The sequence below is a fragment of the Moschus berezovskii genome, chromosome 14 (assembly GCF_049115385.1).
Source record: "Moschus berezovskii isolate FMDL1 chromosome 14, NW_MosBer_1.0, whole genome shotgun sequence".
NCBI lineage: Eukaryota > Metazoa > Chordata > Mammalia > Artiodactyla > Moschidae > Moschus > Moschus berezovskii.
This window is the reverse complement of record NC_142473.1, coordinates 23,077,347-23,097,349: the sequence shown is the minus strand read 5'-3', so window position 1 is coordinate 23,097,349 and position 20,003 is coordinate 23,077,347.

Sequence of the window (20,003 nt, the reverse complement as noted above, 5' to 3'; positions counted from 1 at the left end):
ATTGTGCTTTTCATCACAATAATTGAAACATAATTATTCTTTATTCTCATAAGTTGATCAGATTCCTCTTTCACTGTCCAAAATCATTGGCCAGAGCCGAATTGTAACAGCAAAATGTAGCCAGAGTGAAAGTTCTCCAGTAAGTAATACTTGGTTGGGAAAAAATCAGATATACCCCTTCTTTTGTAATCAATCACTGCGTTATTGCATCTACTTCTTCCTGCTAGTTGTCAGCTGACTTCTCTGGTCCTCAGCAGTCTTTTATTCAAATCTCTTGATAAACTCTTGTTTTTCATATCTTTAATATTGTATTACTTATGGGAGGAGTGGAAAGTTAAGTAGAAAATTTCTATGGGCCTAGCCTGAAGTGGCAGATATCACACTCACATAGTCCAATGGTCAGTCCTATGGCTATAACTTACTACTAAGGAATCTGGGAAAGTATAACCGTGAACTTGGGAGAAAAAAAAGGAAATGGATTTGGTAACTAGTCATACTCTGCCACCCTACTCCCTCCAGATTTTAGCTTATCTTCTCGTTTGATTTTTAATTTCTCACCCCTTGGTGTAATTCAGCAAAATCTTGTTATTTGAAACAACTTTTGATATATTAAGCCTAATCCTAAATTCTCAATTCAATTCCTGGACTCATATTTGTCAACTGTCACATGCAGTGTAAAAGGTGGAATGTCCTAGATTCCACATGGTAAGAGGTAAGAAGAAAGGAGGAAGCAGAATGTGTGGTGTAGAGATTTATCCTGGGATCCTCACATGACAATCTAAGAGAACTATGCAAAAGCTTCCACCCTTCAGAGTACAGCTGCAGAGAAATGGGTCCATCATTCCCTGAGCATCCAAGGTCTCAAACATAAAAAAAAAATTAAAGGAAAGGGTGAGCGACAGGACAACTCAGAGTTTATGTTTTGGTTGTCAACCTGTGTTTGTGTGCTTTCAAATCGTAGCTTCTAGAGCAGTTTGAAATACGATCATTGTCAGTAACTTCTGTCAAGGAATTTACCTTAATCTGTCAGCAATAAGAGTGTAGAAACTCTGTTCTTTCCACTTATTAAATCAACCAGGGACACATATATTTTTGCAGAGATATTCTTAATGTGAATTACCCAGTTTGGCACTATTAGGTACCTCTCATTGTTTAGTTGCTAAGTCATGTCTGACTCTGTGATCCCCATGGACTCTAGCCCATCAGGCTCCTCTGTCTGTGGGATTTCCCAGGTAAGAATACTGGAGTGAGTTGCCATTTCCTTCTCCAGATACCTCTCAGGCTATGTCCAAATTTAGCATCTTTTTTTTTTTATATTGGTATGTATTTTGTTTATTTATTTATTTAATTGGAGGCTAATTACTTTACATCATTGTATTGGTTTTGCCATACATTGACATGAATCTGCCCCAGGTGTTCATATATTCCCCATCTTGAACCCTCCTCCCACCTCCCTCTCCATATCATCCCTCTGGTTCATCCCAGCACACCAGCCCCGAGCATCCTGTATCATGCATTGAACCTGGACTGGTGATTCACTTCACATATGATAATATACATGTTTCAATGCCAGTCTCCCAAATCACCCCACCCTCGCCCTCTCCCACAGGGTCCAAAAGATTGTTCTGTACATCTGTGTCTCTTTTGCTGTCTCGTATACAGGGTTATCGTTATCATCATTCTTAAGAGTGAGATTTTCCAAAATCCATTCTTCACTTAAAGTTAACTAAGTTCTCCTGGAACTTGAAGTTCCTGTTCTCCCCTTGTAGGGTTTGTCAGTAGTGACACTGCTGACATTTGGGGCCAAATAATGCTTTGTTGTGGGGAGGGATATTTCCTATGCAGTGTAGGATATCCAGCAGCATCTCAGACTTGCCAGTAGTATCCCATCCCTCCAGTTGTGGCAATAAAAATATACCCAGACATTCCCAAGTGTCTGGTGGAGGAGCAAATTGTTCCCACCTGAAAACGACTGAAAGAAGAGAGACCCACCTTGATTTTTTCCATAGAAAAGAAATTCCAAAAATGTGAATTTTCCTAGCCTATAACAAAAATAAGTACTTATTATGGACCCCAGGCTAATGCATATACTCAGAACACATAAATACCTGTGGGTTGATTTATTAATTGGTTGATTAATTATGTGTTTAAATTTTAATAACTTTAAAGAACATAAATATGTGGATGAGTGATCATTAGAGGAAGGGTAGTGCAGTGTAAGAAGTATTAATAGACACTCATAAGGAGTCAGAAATAAGAACTGATGTACAACATAAACACTTATTCACCATTCATTACATTTTACATAAAAGTATGCATGGTTTCACTTGATCCTTGAGCCACTTTTCCAAGTACTTTGTAAATAATCAATATATTTTATCAATCACAATAATATCAATGACTGGAGATAACATTCCCATTTTTCATATAAGGAAATTGAGGTTCATAATAGTCAAGTAATTTTTCCAAGTTTAGAGAGACAGAAAATGGCAGAGCTGTGATTCTTTACTCAGGTTTGTGTTACCCTGAACCCATACACTTTCTACAATATGATCTAGTTGTGAAGTCCTTGTAGTCCCCACTACTTTCTCAGCGTGAACAAAAGTCATCTTGGGAAGGATTTTACAGGTGAATCAACAATGAAACTGTACAAGGAAGCCCTAAGTGAATCAAGGCTCATTAAAGACACTGAAAATTTGCACTGTGCCACTCAAGATTTCTCTCAAGGAAATACTTGGAGCTTATGCCATAGAGAAGACAGAAAGAAAAGAGAAAAGGAGAATTATTGCTGCCAAGAGTAAATGGAGGCTATGACCAAATATACCACATTTATTTCTATAAAAATGAAAATAAAGAACAAGATTTTTCCCTTGAATAGATTCAAAGGACTCCCAAGGAAATTTTTGATCAGGGTCTGATCTTTCAGTGCTTCTGTTTTTCAAATGGACCCAGTAATGTACCCAAATAAAGTACAATGATCATCTTGATTAACTACAGTATGGCTACATAATCCTTGGTTAAAATGCCTGGGAATTTGGAAATTGTCACTAACTCCTACTCCAAACTTACAGCTCTTCTTGGAACTACTCTCATCTAGACTATCCTTGGAACTATTTTCACATTTTTCAGACTTATTACCAGGTGATTTCTTGTTAAGGTGAAAATATGCAGTGAGAGATAAATAAGCATATAAATAAATAAACATAAATAAACAATAAAGCACTCTTCATCATATGTTAATAGGGAAACACAAATTAAAAATGTTTAATTATATTCCTGTCTCACATTTACTAGAATGACCAAATTTCAGAATATTGACAACACCAAATGCTGGCAAGGATGTGGAGCCACAGAAACTCTCATTCATTGCTAGTGGGAAGGCAAAATGGTACAACTAGTCTGGGAGACAGTTTTTCAGTTTCTTACAAAATTAAACATACTCTTACCAAGTGATACCACAATTGCACTTCTTGGTATTTATCCAAAGAAGTTGAAAACTTATGTTTAAACAAAAATGTGCATACAAATGTTCATATTAGCTTTATTCATATGCCAAAACGTGGAAGCAATCTAAATGTCCATTAGTAGGTGAATATGTAAATTTTAGTACATCCAGGAGCTGTGGGTGGCAGTGCCTGTCACTGGGGCCAAAGAGTGGGATCCCAGTAAAGGTGCTAAGAAAATGAATGTGAGACTGGAATATAATTAAACATTTTTACTGAGGTGCAAAGTACTCTCTAGAACATCAGAAAGCACAGTCCAATTTCCAGTAGGATTTCCTTAGGCCTTGATGCTACTACAAGAGGTTGAGACCAAAACTTAGAGACAGAAGGCTCAACTCCAGAACTTTGAACCACCATAGAAATCCTGACCCTAAGGGACACTAATAGATGACAGCCTACCCAAAAGACAACATACCTACACTGATGGCAACACAAGAGCCATCAAGCTCCAGTGCAAGACACCCCACTCTAATCCTCCAGCAAACAGGAGCAAAACTGTGAAAATTAAAAGACAGGCTGCCCAAACCATACCAAAACCACTGACACCCCAAAACTCACTATTGGACACTGCACTGCCCTCAAAACAGGCAAAATTCAGCTCCATCTATGAGAACACAGAAATTCCACCAACCAGGAAAGTATCACAGACACTGCTCAAACATCACCCAGAAAGAGCAGACTCCACAATTAAGAGAAACTATGACCCTCCAGTCTCAGAGACTTCTGGGACAGTGCTAAGCACCCCAACATTCAAATCATAGTTGTCCCAGAAGAAGAAGACAAAAGGAAAGGGCATGAAAAAATATCTGAGGAGATAGTAGTCAAAAACTTCCTAAAATGGGGAAGGAAATAGCCACCCAAATCCAAGAAGCCCAGAGAGTTCCATACAGGATAAACCCAAGGATAAATGTGCAAACACACAAATTAATCCAACTAAAAAAATTAAACACAAAGAACAAATATTAAAAACACATTGGAAAAGCAACAAATAACATACAAGCAGATCCCCATAAGGCTAATAGTTAATCTTTCAGCAGAAACTCTACAGGCCAGAAAGGAATTGTAGGATATACTTCAAATGATGAAAGGGGAAAAACTTACAACTAATATTACTCTATCCAGCATGGATCTAATTCAGATTAGAAGGAGAAATCAAAAGCTTTACAGACAACCAAAAGCTGAGATAATTCAGCATCAAACCACCTCTTCAAAATATGCTAAAGATCTTCTCTAGACAAGAAACATAGAAAAGGTTTATAAAATTGAACCCAAAATAATAAAGTAAGTGGTAACAGGTTCATACTTATCGATAATTACCTTAAACATAAATGGGTTAAATGTTTCAACCAAAAGACATAGATTGGCAGAATAGATACAAAATCAAGACTCCTATATATGCTATCTACAAGAAACCCACTTCAAACCTAGGGACACAGACAGACTGAAAGTGAGGGGTTGGAAAAAAGATATTTCATGCAAATGGAGATCAAAAGAAAGTGGGAGTAGCAATATTCATGTCAGATAAAATCGACTTTAAATAAAAGTTGTCACACTACATAATGATCAAGGAATCAATCCAAGAAGAAGAAATAACAATTAAAAGCATTTATGTACCCAACATAGGAGCATCTCAATACATAAGGCAAATGCTAACAACTCTTAAAGGGAAAATTGACAGTAACACAATAAGATTGGGAGATTTTAACACCCCACTCACACCAAAGAAGAGATTATGCAGACAGAAAATTAACAAGGAAATGCAAGGTTTAAATGATACATTGGACTAATTAGACTTAATTGATATTTATGGGGCATTTCATCCCAGAACAATGAATTTCACCTTTTCCTGAACTGCACATGGAACATTCTTCAGGATAAATCACATCCTGGGCCACAAGTCTAGCCTACCTCAAGAAATAAGAGAAACATCAAATAATTTAACCTTACACTTGCTACTACTGCTAAGTCACTTCAGTCGTGTCCGACTGTGCGACCCCATAGACGGCAGCCCACCAGGCTCCCCCATCCCTGGGATTCTCCAGGCAAGAACACTGGAGTGGGTTGCCATGTCCTTCTCCAACCTTACACTTAAGCAACTATAAAAAGATGTACAAAAAGAAAAAGAAAAAAAAAAAAAAACTAAAGTTAGTAGGAGGAAAGAAATCATAAAAATCAGAGCAGAAATAACTGAAAAAGAAATGAAGGAGACTACAACAAAGTTCAATAAAATTAAAAGCTTGTTTTTTGAAGCTAAACAAAATAGACAAACCATTAGCTAGACTCATCAAGAAAAAAAAAGGGAGAAGACTCAAATCAATAAAATTAGAAATTAAAATAGAGAAATTACAACAGACAACACAGATCATAAGAGACTACTATGAGCAACTATATGTTAATAAAATGGACAACTTGTAAGAAATGGACAAATTCTTAGAAAAGTATAACTTTCCGAAACTGAACCAGGAAGAAATAGAAAATTTGAACAGACCAATCAGAAGCATGGAAATCAAAACTGTAATAAAAAATCTTTAACAAACAAAAGCCCAACACATGTGGCTTCACAGGTGAATTCTACCAAAAATTTAGAGAATAGCTAACACCTATCCTACTCTTGAGAGTCCCTTATACTGCAAGGAGATCCAACCAGTCCATTCTAAAGGAGATCAATCCTGGATGTTCATTGGAGGGACTGATGCTAAAGCTGAAACTGCAATACTTTGGCCACCTCATGCGACGAGTTGACTCACTGGAAAAGACTCTGATGCTGGGAAAGGTTGGGGGAGGGAGGAGAAGGGGACGACAGAGAATGAAATGGCTGGATGGCATCACCGACTCTGTGGACATGAGTTTGCGTGAACTCCGGGAGTTGGTGATGGACAGGGAGGCCTGGCGTGCTGTGATTCATGGGGTCACGGAGAGTCGGACACGACTGAGCGACTGAACTGAACTGAACTGAACTGATCCTACTCAAACTCTTCCAGAAAATTGTAGAGAAAGGAAAACTCCCAAACTCATTCTATAAGGCCACCCATCACCTGGTTAACCAAAACCAGACAAAGATGCCAGAAAAAAAAAAAAAATACAGGCCACTATCACTGAAGAACATAGATGCAAAAATCCTCCACAAAATTCTAGCAAATGGAATCCAACAACATTTTTAGACTATCACACAGTATGATCAAGTGGGCTTTATTCTAGAGACACAAGGATTCTTTAATATTTGCAAATCAATCAGTGTGATACACCATATTAGCAAACTAAAACATGAAAAACATATGGTCATCTTAATACATGCAGAGAAAGCCTCTGACACAATTCAACACCCATTTATGATAAAAAAAAAAACTCTTCCCAAAGTAGGCATAGTTGGAACATATTTCAACATAATAAAAGTCATATACGAAAAACCCACAGCAAATATTATCATCATTGGTGAAAATTTGAAAGCATTTCTTCTAAAATCAGGAACAAGACAAGGGTGCTCACTTTCACCTCTGTTATTCTACATAGTTTTGGAAGTCCTAGCCACAGCAATCAGAGAAGAAAAAGAAATAAAAGGAATCCAGACTTGTATACAGAAAACCATAAATCTTTAATGAAAGAAATCAGAGATGGCACAAATAGATGGAGAAATATACCATGTTCTTGGATTGGAAGAATCAGTGCAGTGAAAATGAGTATACTATACAAAGGAATCTATAGATTCAATGCAATCCCTATCAAACTGCTGATGGTATTTTTTCCACAGAACTAGAACAGATAATTTCACAATTTGCATGGAATCATAAAAGACCTCAAATAGCCAAAGCAATCTTGAGATAGATGAATAAAACTGAAGGGATCATCCTTTCTGACTTCAGACTATACTACAAAGCTACAGTCACCAAGACAGTATGGTACTGGCAGAGGCAGGCATATAGATCGATGGAACAAAATAGAAAAATAGAAAGTCCAGAGATAAATCCACACACCTATGGACACCTTACCTTTGACAAAGAAGGTAAAAATATGCAATGGAGAAAAGACAGTCACGTGGTGCTGGGAAAACTGGTTAACTTCGTGTAAAAGAATGAAGCTACAATACTTTCTAACACAATACACAAAAATCAATTCAAAATGGATAAATCACAGCAAGATCCTCCATGACCCACCTCCCTGAGTAATGAAAATAAAACAAAAATAAACAAATGGGACCTAATTAGACTTAAAAGCTTTTTCACAATGAAGGAAAGTATAAGCAAGGTGAAAAGACAGCCTTCAGAATGGGAGAAAATATAACAAACAAACAACTGACAAAGAATTAATCTTCAAAATATAGAAGAAACTCATGCAGTTCAGTAACAGCAAATAAAAGTGGACAAAAGACCAAAACACATTTATCCAAAGAAGACATACAGATGGATAATAAACAAACGAAAAAAAGGCTCAACTTCTCTCATTATTAGAGAAATGCAGATCAAAACCACAATGAGGTATCATCTCATACTGGTCAGAATGGCCATCATCAAAAGGTCTGCAAACAATAAATGCTGGAGAGGGTGTGGAGAAAAGGAAACCCTCTTACACTGTCAGTGGGAGTGCAAACTGGTACAACCACTATGGAAAACAGTGTGGAGATTCCTTAAGAAGCTGGGAATAGAGTTTCCATAAAACCCAGCAATCCCACTGTTGGGCATAAACTTCAAGGAAATCATAATTGCAAGAGGCACTTGTACCCCGATGCTCAGTGCAGCACTATTTACAATACTAGGGCATGAAAGCAACCTAGAAGTCCATCAGCAGATGAATGGATAAGGAAGTTGTGGTACATATACACAATGAATATTATTCAGCTATAAAAAGGAATCTATTTGAGTCAGTTCTAATGAGATGGTTGAACCTGAAATCTATTATACAGAGTGAAATAAGTCAGAAAAAGAAGGACAAATACTCTATATTAATGCATATATACAGAATTTAGACAGACAGTACTGACAGTCCTACATTCAGGGTAGCAAAAGAGACACAAAGAACAGACTTTTGGAATATGGTAGAAGGCGAGGGTTGGATGATTTGAGAAACCAGCACTGAAGCATGTACATTACCTCAGGTAAAACAGATGACCAGTATAAGTTTGATGCATGAACCAAGGACAAAAGGCTGGTGCTCTTGGACAACCCAGAGGGATAGGGTGGGAAGGAAGGTGGGAGGGGTTCCATGACGGAGGAGAACACATGTATAGCTGTGACTGATTCATGTTGATGTATGGCAAAATTCGTCACAATATTGTTAAGTAATTATCCTCCAATAAAACTAAATAAATTAATTAAATATGTGTGGTACAAATGGACAATGGAATAGTATTCAGCTAGTAAAAAGAAATGAGCTATTAAGTCATGGAAAGACATGGAGGAAGCTTAAATACATATTACTAAATGAAAGAAACCCATCTGAAGAGGTTGTATGATCCCAACTATATGACATTTTCCAGAAAATGCAAAGTGATAAATCAATGATTTCCAGAGATTAAGAGAGAAAGAGGGATGACTAATAAGAGCACAGATTTTTAGGGCAGTGAAAATACTCTATATAATACTATAATAGTCATTTATAAATTTAAATTTTATATTTATAATTTTGAAATTATAAAGTAGTACAAACCTATGGAATGTACACCACCTTATGTAAACTATGGACCTTGGGTTCATCATCAATGCAAGTTCATTGATTGTAACAAATGTACCACTCTGGTGAAGGATGTCAATAATAGAAGAGGCTATGTATGTGGCTGGGAGACAGAGCGGGGCTCTATGGGAAATATCTGAACCTTATGCTCAATTTTTTTTTAAATTTCATGGCTGCAATCAGCATCTGCAGTGATTTTGGAGCCCCAAAAAAATAAAGTCTGACACTGTTTCCACTGTTTCCCCATCTATTTCCCATGAAGTGATGGGACCAGTGGCCATGATCTTTGTTTTCTGAATGTTGAGCTTCAAGCCAACCTTTTCACTCTCCTCTTTCACTTTCATCAACAGGCTTTTTAGTTCCTCTTCACTTTCTGCCATAAGGGTGGTGTCATCTGCATATCTGAGGTTATTGATATTTCTCCCAGCAATCTTGATTCCAGCTTGTGCTTCTTCCAGCCCAACGTTCCTCATGATGTACTCTGCATATAAGTTAATAAGCAGAGTGACAATATACAACCTTGACGTACTCTTTTTCCTATTTGGAACCAGTCTGTTGTTCCATGTACAGTTCTGACTGTTGCTTCCTGACCTGCACACAGGTTCCTCAAGAGTCAGGTCAGGTGGTCTGTTATTCCCATCTCTTTCAGAATTTTCCACAGTTTATTGTGATCCACACAGTCAAAGGCTTTGGCATAGTCAATAAAGCAGAAATAGATGTTTTTCTGGAACTCTCTTGCTTTCTCCATGATCCAGCGGATGTTGGCAATTGACTCACTGGAAAAGACTCTGATGCTGGGAGGGATTGGGGGTGGGAAGAGAAGGGGACGACAGAGAATGAGATGGCTGGATGGCATCACCAACGTTTGAGTGAACTCCGGGAGTTGGTGATGGACAGGGAGGCCTGGCATGCTGTGATTCATGGGGTCGCAAAGAGTCAGACACGACTGAGCGACTGAACTGAACTGAACTGAATGTTCAATTTTGCTGCGAATTTAAAACTTCTCTAAAAAATAAAGTCTACTGAAATACAGTAGATGTTGTGAGTGTCACATGATGAACAAAATACAGTTCTGCCTTTTAAGAAGATGCCCATCACTCATTTGGGTAGACGCAGCAATGTTTACATAGGAGAGAGGTATTGAAGCATATAAAAAATACTGTGATAGTTCTTGTTCAGCAAACATTAACTCTCCTCCCCTTCCCACTGTGGGTAGAGTGGACTTCCCTAACCAATTGATCAGGGGCTTGATCACCTAACTTGATTAGACTATGCAATATGATGTGGATGTGATTTGAACAGAGACCTTAAAATCATCTGTGTGTCTGGCTTCTTTTGCATCCAGTGATCTGCCATGAGACCATGCTCCAGGTCACCGCTGTTATTTCAATCTGATGTATGGAGTAGACTTGAGCCCAATTTGTCATCTGTAGCCAGTCCTCATTAACCCTCAACATGAAGTAGGCCTGCCCAGCTAAGTCCACCCTACATCAGTTGAACCATTATTATGCTCAAGCATACCCGTGAGCATAAGCATAAGAGCTTACAGTTTTAAACCATTGATTTTTTTTTTTTGCAGTGGTTTATTACACAGTAATTACGCACTAACACAAACATCAAAAAGTAGCACCTAATTATAAGTATATATGTATAGTTTTATATAGGTGTATATATAGTTACATGATCATAGTTAGCTTTAAAGAAAGATAGAAATTGAAGTGAAGTTGGAAAGATTATACATATAGGAAGACAAAGGTCATTGCAGATGAAAGGAATCATATGAGCAAAGGCATGTAACTGGAAATGGCGAGGTGCTTTGTGGGTTCAATAAATAAACCACTTGGCTACAGCAGAAGATTTTCATTTTTTCCTCATTTTAACATAAACAGCAAGGGTATTTTGGGATGAACTTGTGGAAGACTTTGGATGTCAATCTGAGGAAATTTGACATCGTAGGAGAGATTATTAAGAAAGACCAAAGCTGTTTTTGTGATGTGAGATTGAACAGGCAACTTCAAGCAGATCTTTGCCTATTGTGCTGCTGATCCTGCTCACTGTGCCAATTGTATTGCTGTTCACACTGTTCACTGAACACATGGTAGGCAAGACGTGAGCTAAGAGGCTGGAAGAAGACACCAGGACTCATAGGAACTGTAGACAAGTTTATTCTTTCCTGGCTGACACAGCAACCATAAGAGTAGACACACTGTTTTCTTTCCTCTCATGGCTGATCCAATGGACACAGCCATGACATGGCAGTAAATGCTGCTGATTTCTAGGTAGTGCTCACATATCCCTAAGCACAAAGTATTTCGTGACCAAGCGAGCACCTTGTGAGGTATATGCACAGTGCTATAAATGATCTCAGCTCTTACATAGTCATTATTTGCAAAACGTGGGGCGATAAAGTCTGAACAGTCCATCTTGGCTAATTTGCTCTCTCCCCACACCCAGGTATTAGAAACAGGAGTTGCAAGAAACTGTTATGGAGAGTGATTTCCAAAAGGAGAGGAAATAAAGCCTTTTATACACAATGAAATAAGTTTGGGTAAGACAGCCTGACCTGCTGTGTTGTATTTATTTAAAGAGGGAGGCACAGTGTAGTTCTAATGAAGACACTTTCAAGGTTAAGAAGATGAACACTGAAAGACATAGATCTATAAAGGAGGCCGAATTAAACATCAGTCTGTAAAAGGCCAAAACAAGGAATGTTCTGAATCACCCACTTGTTAGTGATAAAAAGAGGGGCCAGGAGTGGTAGTAAAGTGAGATACCTTGAGGCTGGATTTTCCTTTGATGTTCTCAGAGCTACAAGAACCACTGTGTGCAAAACAATGTGCCCCCTAACTGAAAGAAATAATCTCCAACATGTCCTGGTATTAAAATCTTAATTCCTTTTGCAATAAACTCCCTAATCTTATAGTGAAAAAAATCAGTGAAGTTCAGGGACAGTTTAAGGCAGGATTTCAGTAGAGACACAAAGGACTAAAGTTTGCAATTGCAAAAGAATCTCAATCTGTCAGTCAGAGGAAGGTAAGAAAGGGCATTTTAAGCAGAGTTGTTTCCTGGGGGAAACCGCCTGGAAAAAAAGATGACCAGCACCTAAGGGAATATGAGATGGGTCTAAAGGAAGTCAGGCAAAAGAAGATAAAATAAATTTAACATGTACTGTTTCTTATTGCCACTTCTTCTTTGTATAGTTGCTATGGGAACGGTATTCTGGAAGCTCTCAAAGACTGTGTCTATCTAATGCAAAGTGATCAAGCATTTGGGCTGAAACGACCAGTCAGTTTAATCTAACTGGTTTAATTGATTTACTTCCACTCATGTTCTTCCTCACCTCCAGCCAAATTAAATAGTTACTTAATTGAATTCAGTAGCATCTTTCAGAAGTAAAATTGGTTTACCTGTTGTATATATTTATGTTCTAGAATATGTCTTCTCCTACTAGGGCTCCATGAGTTCTGAGATTACAAGCAGCAACAAAAGGCATGGAGAGTGTCTGTGAAGACAGGAAAGGACTAGATGAATAATTCATACACCCATGACAGAAATCTAGGCGTATTCACAAACTGAGGAGCAGGGAAAAGCAATGTGTCAGAGGTCAAGTAGCCAAGCAGAAAATAATCAAGAGAGAACAGCTGCCTGAGGCAAGCAGAACCCAGACAGGGATGGAGCTACTAGCATCCAGAGGAGACCTGGGCCCTGAGGTTATCCTGTCCAATTTAGAGGCTGCTTATCAAGCCACTGCCTAGGCTGTTGCCAAATGAGGACCTATCCTAATATCCTAACATCCCCTGCTTCCATCTTCCTGCTGTGATCTAGTCAATCCTCTCTGAGTCTAACCACACATCAATAGGCTGCATCTTCCACTGGCCCTGATTTGACTTGGGTCATGCTTTTGAACAGGTGCTGCAGTCACAGCTACTCATTTCCATCAGATACCCCCAGGCTCGTACCTGTGCATTTTTGCTGACTCTGCACCAAAGAATTATTCCTTTCCATTCTACCCCATATCTGTCAACCCAATAGGCAGGGCAAAACTTCTCCACACTTAGTGCATATCTGTTGTCTGCCTAATACTCAGCCTATCTCTTCCAGGACCAGAAGCCTAAGGCAACGAGGAATCAGAACACCATCTGTAGTCTAGTCAGTGTTGGTATTTTATAGTCACTTTTTTTTTTTTTTTTGCCAAAGAAGAAAATAAAAGGAATAACTACATATAAGGCACTAAAAGAAAGAAAGTGAAGTTGCTCAATCATGTCTGACTCTGCAACCCCATGGACTGTGGCCTACCAGGCTCCTCAGTGCATGGAATTTTCCAGGCAAGAGTACTGGAGTGGGCTGCCATTTCCTTCTCCAGGAGATCTTCGCAGGGATCGAACCCAGTTCTCCCACATTGCAGGCAGACGCTTTACGATCTGAGCCACCAGGTAAGCCCATATAAGACTAGAAAGAGCCAAACGTATAAAACCAGTATTCACCTAGGTGTTTCTTGGTGGGAAATACTGAAGCCGTGTAATGATGACTCTTTCATGAGAGCAGAGCTGGCCTTTCACATCATGAAGCAGGCTTGGGCCTCTTTTCTTCTTGTACATTGTCCTGCACTTTAGTTGGCAGCCCCCCTCCCACACCTCTCCCTAACTCTGTGCCACTTCAGATGCCTGCAACCAAATGCTTGCAACCCAGCAGGTTCATGCCACCACTGCCCCTTTTCCCTTATCCAACGGACTGCCCCTGTGTCCCACTCTTGAAACAGGACCCTTCTTCAGGGAATGTGTGATGATTGAGAAATTAGGTAAACCATTTAACCCTAGACAAATTATTCCATAAGTGCCCCTTTTATATAAGTTGTGGGAAACACCTCAGAAAAGAAAATCAGAGATTGTATAAAATGATATTCCTAATGAGTTAGATTTGAGAATTATGTCTGTCTTTGAAAAAAACTGTGGTTGCTATTCTCTAGAAACTAAAATATGGTACTCTTTTCTAAGAAAAATCAGATTAATTACAGCTGACTCTTGAATAACATGGGTTTGAAATGTGTGGGTCCATTTACATGCACGTGTTTTTCAATAAACATATTGGCAACTTTTTTGGATATTTGCAACGATTTGCAAAAGACTTGCAGATGAACCATCTAGCCCAGAAATATCCAAAATACTAAGGAAAAGTTAGATATACCATAAAACACATATGAATGCATAAAATATAGGTAGATAGTTTATCTTCAATACTACCATAAATATACACAAATTTATTATAAAAAGTTAAAATTTATCAAAACATGCCCACACACTTAGACCTTACATAGTGCCATTCATAGTCAAGAAAAATGTAAAGAGGCAATATTAAACATATAAGCATAAAATTAGTTGGTAAATGCAATGTACCACTGTAATAATTTCACAGCCACCTCATGTTGTTATCCCAGTGAGCTCAAGTGTTCTGAGTAAAAAAATAAAATAAAATGTTGTGTGACCCTAATCATCTCCATGTAATCAGCTTGTCTCTCCAGGAAATTGCATATCACAGTGAAATGTGAACACTTGTGGTTCCTGCATATTTTTCATCATGTTTAGTATGATACTGTAAACCCTGAGCAACATTATGGAACCCATATTAAGTTCCACTAGTGATACTGGATTTGCTTCCAAGAAGCAAAGAGGAGTCATGACAATACAATAAACAGTTGAATTACTTTATATGTACCATAGATTGAGATCTGCAGCTGCAGTTGTCCACTGTTCTGAGATAAATGAATCCAGCCAGAGAATCCCTGTAAAAAAAGAAAAGGAAATCTCTGAAGCCATCGCCACAGCTATGCTAGGAGGCATGAAACCCTTGCACTTTTTGTGAAATATCTTTTTATCTTATATTGAAAATGCAGTTTTTATGTGTGTGCAAGATTGGTATAGATAGGAAAGTCATACCTACACACTCTAATATGATCTGAGAAAAAATGAAGTCATTATATGACAACTTAAATCAAGAGGAAGGTGAAAATCTAAAGCTCACCTTTCTCATTGGAATTTAATTCCAGTAAAGGATAGTACAATAATTTTATAAAGAGGTTTGGCTTTAAAAAATGGCAAGATAACAGACTAATCTTAGAGTAGCAGCTTCTGCCAACTAAGAGGCAGTGGATGGGTTCCCAGGCATTATTAGGAAAATCATTGAGAAGAAGGGATAAAAGCCTGAACTGGTTTTTAACACAGATGGACGTGCCTTATTCTAGTTAAAAAAAAAAAAAAAGTGCCACAAAGGACATGTATTAGTAAGAAAGAGAAGAGAAGTGAGTACCAGTTTTTCAGACAGGAAGAGATAGGCTAACTCTACTGTTTTGTGCAAATACAGTTTGTTTTATGATCAGGAATGCCCTTTTCTATAGAGCTGTTAACCCCTGAGCCTTTAAGGGAAAATATGAATACCAGGTGCCAGTCTTTGGTTGTACAACAAGAAGGCCGAGATAATAAGAACTGCTTTTCTGGATTGGTTCCATCAGCGCTTTGTCCCTGAAGTTAGGAAGTAACTTGCCAGTAACGGACTGCCTTTCAAGTTCTTCTTATTTTGGACAATGCCCCTGGTCATCCAAAACCCCATGAGCTCAACACTGAAGACTTCAAAGTGGTCTGCTTGACCCCAAAACACAATGTCTCTAATTCAGACTTTAGATTCAGGTGCCAATAAGGCCTTTAAGGCTCATTACACATGGTACAGTATAGAAAGAATTGTCAACACTCTAGCAGAGAACCCTGCTAGAGACAACATCATAAAAATCAGAAAGGATTACACCATTGAAGATACTATTGTCATTACAGAAAAAGTCATAAAAGCCATCAAGCCTGAAACAGTAAATTCCTGCTTGAACAAATCATGTCTGGATATTGTCTGTGAATTCACAGGATTTATTACAGGGGTGATCAAGGAAATCATGAAAGGGGATTGTGGATATGGCAAAGGTAGGGAGTGAAGGGTTGCAAGATACAAATCTTGGAGATATTCAAGGGCTAATAGACACTGAACCAGAAAAATTACCAGAAGACCATCTGTTGGAGATGCATGCTTCTGAATTAGTTCTGGATAGCCTGCCCTTACATAAACACAAGGTGAGTTATATTTAATGAAGAACTAACAATGTCTTAGTTTGCTTATTGTTTTATAACTTTGCTTTCAAAAAATTACATTGTGGTACAGTAGGTCACAAAGAGTTGCACACGACTTAGCGACTCAACAGCAACAGTAGAAAACTGTATACCAGCTTATCATCATAGGTAAATGGCTTTTCAAGAAATGTAACAGTTTCCAATACTATATTAAGAATATGACTGTAATACTGTGTGCCATAAAAATTTTGTAAACATTCATTAGTGTACAGGATAAGCTACCATAAAGCAATTTCATTGATTAGGCATAGAGCAATCATATTATGCTTCTCCATTATCAATGCATGAATCATTATAGCTGTAAATAAATATAAATTTATTTTGTTATGTTTTCTGTTTTGAAGTCTAGTGTAATATGCATTTTCAACAGCAAGGAGGTTAACACCCCTAATTCCTGAATTGTTGAAGGGTCAACTGTACAAGTACTGAAAAATGCAATGATGTTGATGATAAATAATATCTATTATGGTACTGAGTTTCTAAAAAATCCCTTCATATATAGCATCTCCTTGATTTCTACTTGATCCTAGGAGATATATTTGACTTTACAGCTGAGACTCAAAAACATTAAATTCCTAACCTGAACTTTTTGACTCCAAACTTCATCCTCTTTTTGCTACACTTTCTTGGAAACTTTTATCCCCTAAATGTATATTTTGTGGTTGTTGCAGTTAGTGTTTTAATAGCAATCATTTTCTTCTTTTATTTTGAACATAACTGACAACCTATGAACTTAAGAGTTGACTTTTGCCTCACTTTCTAAATAATAAGTTTAATAAATTGGCAAATCTAATTTAATGATTTAATTTAATAAATTAACATTTAAATTTATTGTTAAGAGTTTCAGCAGACTGACAGACATACTGTATGATCTCATCTTATTGTAAAATGACAAAAAATAAAAACTAACTCATAGGCAAAATGAGTAGATTGTTGTTTGCCAGGGGAAGTGGGCAAGGGAATGAGGAGGTGGGTGAAGGTGATCAAAGGTGACAAATTTCCAGTAGTAAGATAATATACTTGACATGTAATGTGTAACATTGTGTCTACAGTTAACAGTAATGTATATTTGAAAATTGCTAAGAAAGTAGATCTTACTTTTTTTTATTGGAAGCTAATTATTTTACAATATTATATTGGTTGGTTTTGCCATACATTGACATGAATCCGCCCAGGGTGTACATGAGTTCCCCCTCCCGAACCCCCCTCCCACCTCCCTTCTTCCCTTATCCTCCCTCTGGGTCATCCCCGCATACCAGCCCCGAGCATCCTGTAATATGCATCGATCCTGAACTGGTGATTCGTTTCACATATGATATACATGTTTCAATGCCATTCTCCCAAACCATCCCACCCTCACCCTCTCCCACAGAGTCCCAAAGACTGTTCTATACATCTGTGTCTCTTTTGTTGTCTCGTATACAGGGTTATCATTTCCATCTTTCTAAGTTTCATATATATGTGTTAGTATATTGTATTGGTGTTTTTCTTTCTGGCTGACTTCACTCTGTATAATAGGCTCTAGTTTCATCCACCTCATTCAGTTCAGTTCAGTTCAGTCGCTCAGTCGTGTCCAACTCTCCACGACCCCATGAATCACAGCACGCCAGGCCTCCCTGTCCATCACCAACTCCCGGAGTCCACCTCATTAGAACTGGTTCAAATGCATTCTTTTCAATGGCTGAGTAATACTCCATTGTGTATATGTACCAAAGCTTTCTTATCCATTTGTCTGCAGATGGACATGTAGGTTGCTTCCATGTCCTTGCTATTATAAATAATGCTGCAATGAACATTGGAGTACATGTGTCTCTTTCACTTCTGGTTTCCTCGGTGTGTATGCCCAGGAGTGCTATTGCTGGGTCATATGGCAGTTCTATTTCCAGTTTTTTGAGGAATCTCCACACTGTTCTCCATAGTGGCTGTATTAGTTTGCATTCCCACCAACAGTGTAAGAGGGTTCCCTTCTCTCCATACCCTCTCCAGCATTGATTGCATGTAGACTTTTGGATAGCAGCCATTCTGACTGGTGTGAAATGGTATCTCATTGTGGTTTTGATTTGCATCTCTCTGATTATGAGGGATGTTGAGCATTTTTTCATGTGTTTGTAAGCCATCTTTATGTCTTCTTTGGAGAAATATCTGTTTAGTTCTTTGGCCCATTTTTTGATTGGGTCATTTATTTTTCTGGAATTGAGCTGCAGGAGCTGCTTGTATATTTTGGAGATTAATCCTTTATCAGTTGCTTCATTTGCTATTATTTTCTCCCATTCTGAAGGTTGTCTTTTCACCTTGCTTATAGTTTCCTTTGCTGTGCAGAAGCTTTTGATTTTAATTAGGTCCCATTTGTTTATTTTTGCTTTTATTTCCAATATTCTGGGAGGTGGGTCTTGGAGGATCCTGCTGTGATTTGTCAGAAAGTGTTTTGCCTACGTTCTCCTCTAGGAGTTTTATAGTTTCTGGTCTTACATTTAGCTCTCTAATCCATTTTGAGTTTATTTTGGTGTATGGTGTTAGGAAGTGTTCTAGTTTCATTCTTTCTTTGACAAAGGAGGCAAGAATATAAAATGGAGAAAAGACAGTCTCTTTAACAAGTGGTGCTGGGAAAACTGGTCAGCCACTTGTAAAAGTAGATCTTAAAAGTTCTCACCACACACAAAAAAATAACTGTAACTCTATGAGTAATGAATGTGTGAAAATTTCGCAATATATACATATATCAACTCATTACATTGTCTATCTTAAAATTTACAGAATGCTTTATGTCTATTATCTCAATAAAATAAGTTTTCAGGAAGTTGCAGAAATACAAATTTGCTTAAATTTTATACTAAACATGCTGAATTTCCTGTCATAAATAAATAATAAATAATATCCTGTAGTTTTTCTTGTTATTAATAAAGACTTTCCCCCTGTTTATTTTTCTTAGGAAAATTACTTAAAAACTCTGTATTTCCACAAGTATGAGACCAAATCTCAAATTTCAGAATAAACATTCATAGCATGGTGAACCAGTTGGAATCATTAACCACAAGTGAGATTATTAAATCCTTTTTCAAAATGTGACCAGACTTATGGGTTTAGGGCTTTAATTACTTTAACCTACAGCAAGGTTGTCTTTAGGGATTTTCTTGTGTATATGCACACATATATCTGCATGCATGCACATGCCGAAGCACTTATTGAGGGAATGATACTTGAGTACTGGTTTGGAGAGTGAGGCATTTGGGAAAACATCACTCTGTTTCTCTACTGGTTAGGCATGTTCTAATGTTTGCTATGTTTGATTGCTTCTATTTCACATTAGCATAACACAATAATGATGGTGATGTTAAGAATTTAATTTGGCAGGGGACTGATTCATAATTTGGTCCAATCACATGATATTTTCACACAAAAACAATTAATAATAACAATGGAGATGTTATAACTTAAAAGCCAATGTCTGTCCAAGTAGAATGCATTTCTCCATTAATTTTCACAATGATTTTATTATGACTAGAGTAGGGCATAGCCTAAATACCTAATTGAATGATAGGTGACAACAGTGCCAACTAGGTTAAATGTGTTATGTAAATGACATAGTCTTCTTCAGAATGGGGGGATATGAACTTTATTGCTATGGGCAAACATCACTTCTAATGACTTCTTCAGGGATGGATGCCAAAAA